The sequence below is a fragment of the Vipera ursinii genome, assembly GCF_947247035.1.
Source record: "Vipera ursinii genome assembly, chromosome: 1".
In the NCBI taxonomy this organism is placed as follows: Eukaryota; Metazoa; Chordata; class Lepidosauria; order Squamata; family Viperidae; genus Vipera; species Vipera ursinii.
In genome coordinates, this window is record NC_139512.1 from 279,427,924 (window position 1) to 279,433,890 (window position 5,967).

Sequence of the window (5,967 nt, forward strand, 5' to 3'; positions counted from 1 at the left end):
AGGAGACCCAACAGAATGCATCAGGTGAGTAGGCTGCATTTCAAAAACAGATACCTTTTGGATAGTTTTCTGAAGTCAAGAATTTCAGAACATGGTAAAATCCCTGATGTATTCTTCATCAATTATAAATCTGTACTTGGTGTTTACAAAGGTTTCTTGTTTATCATGAAATATTCATTCTTGAACTCCTCATCTGCTGCCTTGTTGTCACCTACTGTTCATCTAGAGGAAATGAAATACTCTGAAGTAACCTTTTGGTTGTATGGCTCAGACTCTGAGGCAGCCATTCTTAAAAAAAAAAGCAAAATGTAAGCATTTCAGGGCAGTCCTGAATCAAAATACTTTTCTGGGTAGAAGAACAGGAGTGACAGAGAAAGTTCTTTTTTTAATTGAATTTTTTAAATTAAATGTACATTTAAAAACAACAGTAGACATGATTCAACTTCCCTGGCTACAACACTGCTATTAGTATTACCTTATGTGACAAAAAGAAAAACAGAAAATCAAAATACGTTCTATGACAGGACAGAGTATGACAAAATGTACATATAACCCAGGTGGCTAGAAAGGCCCAACAGAGGCTTCACTTTCTTAGGATCTTGCGGAAGAACAGGGTAGAACAACAGCTAATTACCCTCTTTTACCGGTCTACCATAGAGAGCATCCTCTCGTATGGTATTGTGGTTTGGTATGCTGGTCTGACAGCCGTGGATAGGAAAGTATTACAGAGGGTAGTGAGCACAGCACAAGACATTGTGGGCTGTTCCCTGACACCACTTGGTGGCATCGCCAGGGCTCGTTGCCTTGGAAGAGTGAGGAAGATTCTCAGGGATGACTCACACCCTGGACGGTATCTCTTTACTCTCCTACCATCCGGTAGGAGATATAGGAATATAGCCAGCCGTACCAACAGGCTGAAAAATAGCTTTTATCCGTGGGCTGTTAGGCTTTTAAATGGGACATAATCTTATGACTTGGGAGGCCGGTGTGTGGTGTAGTTGGTTCACATAGTGTGGTGGGATGGAGGGTTTGTTGTCACTGTGTGTTGGGGGGAGAGAGCACGGGGGGAGGCTCAGCTAATCTCAATGTACACATGTTGTACTTTGACAATAAAGGTTTATTATTATTATTATTATTATTATTATTATTATTATTATTATCATCTATAAATTTTCTGGTAAACCATCTTTCGGTCGTCAACATTGTACTTAAATATCTTTCAATTGTGTCCTGATATAGGTGCTAGTAAGAAGTCTTTACATTATCAACTAATCAATTGATAGTCATCTCAGCGTTCCTCCTTATCTCTAACCAATCATACAAATTTTTCCTAATTTCATAATACTCTGTTTCAGTTTTATTTTTAATCGACAGGGAAAGTTCTTTATGGAATTGTGCATAAGCATATATGACCAAATAGGACAGAATTCAAGACTGCAATTCTATTGATTAGCAGGACTGCTAACCACCCAAAGATTCCTGAATTATCCAACATGAATCTGTCCCATATTGACCCATCCACCTCCATTTTGTCAACCTAAGCATGGTTGTTCACAATGCAGGCTAGTAGAAATCTATGTCATGAATGTGAGACAATCAGCATTTCCCTACAACCTAAGAAAGAGTCAGCCTCTGCAGGCATTGCCAAGTAAGTATCACATTTATCTGTGCCAGACTCCAACTTTTTGTTTAGGAGCATTTATTGTTTGCAATGTTTTCATGAAGAATTTGAATGCTTTATTATGTTTCCTACATCAGGGGTCCCAACTCCCGGTCCGTGGACCAGTACCAGGCCACAGCATGCAAGCAACCAGGCCACACAAACAAGTAAAGCCCCATCCACAAGATGCAGGCAGCACACAAAACCACCCCACTCCAGTAGGTGGAAAAACCTCTCTCCACGGAAATGGTCCCTGGTGCCCAAAAGGTTGGGGACCTCTGTCATGATTCAGATGTTCAAACATCAGGAAATAGTGATATCATAAAACACCAGTCTGAGGCAGCATAAAGGGCTCCCTTATAAGGGGTTCTTAAATTAAAGCACTACCCAGTCCTTGAGTTGGCAGAAAACTCTGCTGGTGTAAAATTTGCTGTCTCTATGGCAGACATGTCAAACACAAGGCCCAGGGGCCAGATTCGGCCCGCAAAGTGATTTCATGCGGCCCACGAACCCATCCTGGAAACAGTGAGGGAACGGCCCCCACTGCCTTGGCTCTGGCCCAGAGACCCTCCTCCTGCCAGAGACCCCCAGATCTGTCCCAGTCCTGCCCAGGCCCCCATAGGCACCCTTGATACGAACGATGTAGAGCTGGCCATGCCCACCCAGTAGGCCATACGCACTTTAGCCATGCCCACCCAGTAGGCCACGCCCACCCAGGCCACGCCCACCCGGCCCCCTGAGGGCAACCACAATGCTGATGCGGCCCTCAATGAAATTGAGTTTGACACCCCTGCTCTATGGCAATCTGTCTTCTATCACAGATATGATTCTGGCGAATGGACTCTTATTGATATCAGAATAACAGAATGATAGAGTTGGAAGGGACCTTGAAGGGCTCTCCCACTCAAGCAAGAAACCTTACACCATTTCAGACAAATGGTTGTCCAATCTCTTCTTTAAAATCTCCCATGTTGTAGCACCTTCAACTTCTGGGGGCAGGTTGTTCCTCTGTTTAATTGTTCTAACTGTCAGGAAATTTCTCCTTAATTCCAGGTTGATTCTGTCCTTGATTCATTTCCATCCATTGCTTCTTGTCCTGCCTTCAGGTGCTTTGGATCAGTGGGAACAGAGTCTAAGAGAAAAGCAGAGCATCTGGCTTCTTCCAGCGGGGAATAGAACTAGAGACCTTGAAGACCGTGATTCAAGGATGAAGGTCTCTGATAAGTATAATTACTGCAAGAATTACAGACAGCTATTCAGAATAATCCAGCAATTCTCAAATGTAAAATGCAACCCCCATGTATAGTAGAAACAAGTTTCGTTCTTACACCTCTTTTTTTCTGTCTGAGTGGTGCAAGAGGCTGTGGCTTTCTATTTTTGTGCAGGAGTTGTGATTTGAATAGTCTACTTACAGATAGTTTTCTTCTGAAGTTGCCAAACCTAGTCCTCCTCTTATGTAACTGATGGTTATTGTGGATTCAGTTGTTTCATTCAAAAGAGTACCTGTCATTTGTGTTGTAAAAAGTCTTTTCTAGTATAGTCTAGCTGGTCTTAAAACCAAATCAAAGTCACAACTTGAATAAATTAACCATCTTTGGTATCATGCCTGCCTTTCTGAGCGAGGCCTGAGAGTGTACCTCCAGGGATTTTATGGCCTAAGATAATGACTTTTAATTAAAAGGCTTTTAAACAATAGCTTTTACCCCATTTGTCCCTCAGGAACAATTTTGGGCTGGATGCACATTACTGGCAGTTGGGTGGATTAGCAGAAATGATCTGCTTAGCCTTCTGAGAATAAGCAATGAGCCTCATCAGAAAACAGAGGCGTGTTTCACTGAAGCCAGCCAGGAAATAGCCAAGACCCAAGTTTAACCTCACCCTGCTATTAGGGATGCTTGTTTAATATTCTCGTTGAGGGAAAGAGAATCTATAAACAAGCCATATGACCGATGCCAAAGGGATGGAGTGTTTGAAGCTCCAAGACAGAAGTACTCTGAAGATTTCAAGGTTTGTCACAATTTTGATATGAATAGACAAATAATTGTGTCAGAGATGAAACGCTTCTTAAATATATGCCTGGATACATTCTCCAATAGTGAGGCAGTTGAAAACTATAGGAATGATTAACTAACAAAGTGAACAAGTATTGGAGGGAAAAGAGGGAGTGATTCTTAATTTGCTAAACTGCTATGTTAAATGTCTTGCAGATTCTACAAAGGGTTGGCACGTGTTTCAAGAGAGTTTGTAAAATATGCAGATTATAATTGATAGCCAGTTTGGGCTCTTTTATGACTCGTGGACTTCAACTTCCAGAATTCCTGAGCCATATATATACACACACACACAGATTTTTGAAAATTATTAAGCCAATAGATAATTGAATTCTGATTTAAATATAGGATCAGAGAATGTACATTAGATTAACTCATATCAGGGTTTTTTTTTAGGATTAGGGTACAAGGTTATTCAGAGGTAGCAATACTTTTACCAAATCAATTATGCAAAGCTTAATAATACTATTTGAATGAGAGAGGCCTGGAAAAACTGACAGATCTGGTAGTTTTGAAGGAGCATTTATAAAACATTCCAAGTGCAGCAATTGCTTTAATATATGAAACTGCAAAGAACATGAGGAGCAACCAGCGATTTGCATAAAATGACTTACCGTATAATAACAACCACCGTAGGGAGCTGCTTTCTTAAATCCTACTCCTTTCACTGTTCTTCCTAGATTTTGTTGGCTTGAATATGTCACCTCACAATGTATTGAAGAAATAACTTCCTTTGCCATTTTCTCTTTATGGATGCGGGGTTTTTTTGGGGGGGGTGTTAACATTAGGCACATAATATAACAGTGACAATATAACTGATGGTTGAACAGGCTGATTTTTAATTCATGGAATATTTCCATGTAAAGTGGCATCTGTTTAAAGTCTGTAAAGTGTAATTATTGGACAGGTTCCAGCATCATTCTTTCTGCTGAGTCCTTTTTGAATGATAGCTTGGCAACCCTTTAGCACTTCCTTCTGATGGGTCAGCTCTTTTCCTCTGTCTTTGCAATGTCAGAGACAAAAATCATTTTATTTTTCTTCAGCTGTAGATCCTTGTCTTTTCTCTTTCCACTTTCCTTTCCACATAACTGTACGTACTCCATTTTTTTTACACAATAGGAATTTTATGAAGCAGATTAAGCTGAGAAATAGGGATTGACCACAGATTACCAAGTAGATTTCTGTGGTCAGCTTGGATCTTTAGTCATAATATATAAATTTGGATAAAATTACTGCGCTTTTTTTTTTCAGTACAGTATGCAGTTCGAAAGCACATAAAAATGCAAGTAGAAAAATAGGGACCACTCCGGTGGGAAGGTAACAGCGCTCCATGCGCCTTTGGCGTCTAGTCATGCCGGCCACATGACCACAGAGATGTCCTCGGACAAGCGCTGGCTCTTCGGCTTTGAAACGGAGATGAGCACCGGCCCCTAGAGTTGGAAACGTCTAGCACGCATGTGCGGGGGAACCTTTACCTTTACTTTATGCATGCTGGGACATTGGAAATGAATCAGAATGATTCAGTCTGGAAATCTAAAGTTGAACTACTTTGGTAAACATCATCATGTGGATGAATTTAGCAGCAACTGTATGAATAGAAAGAGTGGAACATTGGTGGAACATCATTATCAGCATTGCATAGATACCTTGGACCTGGATATGCATTTTTTTAAAAAAGAAAAACGTTCACTTCTTTTTTATTTATTTTTTTATTATCTACTTTCTTTCATATCTCTTCACAACATCTCCGCTTCTCTGGTGTTTCTTATTTGGAGTCAAAATCAAAAAGGAAACATGCTGCTCCCAATTGAAGAATGTGATGGGGCTCGGCTAAACTGCAGCCCTTGGGAGCAGCCGTGTGAAAGGATGTCAGAGAACATTCCTGTTTCAATAAACACTGACATGCCCCTTTAAAAAATTGCACTGAACAAATAAAATATAAGCAAAGTTCCCTTCCTTCTTCCCTCCCTATCAGATGTTAGCATTCAGTAACTATAAAAATCTGTCAGTACAACATTTTTCATAGAAAGACTATCATAATAGTCCCTTGGGATTGTGATACAAGTACCTGTATGCCCTTGCAGATCAAGCAGTATTGCTTTAGGCTCAGAAACCAGAAGCCATTGAGAGAGAGCAGCTGTAACCATCGTGCGCGCGCGCACACACACACACACACACACACACACACACACACACCCCACTATATTATGTGTAGTGTTGCTTGCTTGAAGGTACATTTCTCCTCCTTTTTACTCT

The 5,967-nt window shown here is 40.7% G+C and overlaps 1 long non-coding RNA gene across 1 annotated transcript; it reads left to right on the forward strand.

Moving 5' to 3' along the window:
• Nucleotides 1-1,587: 1,587 nt before the first annotated feature.
• Nucleotides 1,588-5,185, forward strand: LOC310646563. The gene is made up of 4 exons (XR_014493717.1): nucleotides 1,588-1,648; nucleotides 1,759-1,878; nucleotides 2,767-2,873; nucleotides 4,963-5,185. It is a non-coding gene; the product is annotated as an uncharacterized lncRNA (long non-coding RNA).
• Nucleotides 5,186-5,967: the final 782 nt, after the last annotated feature.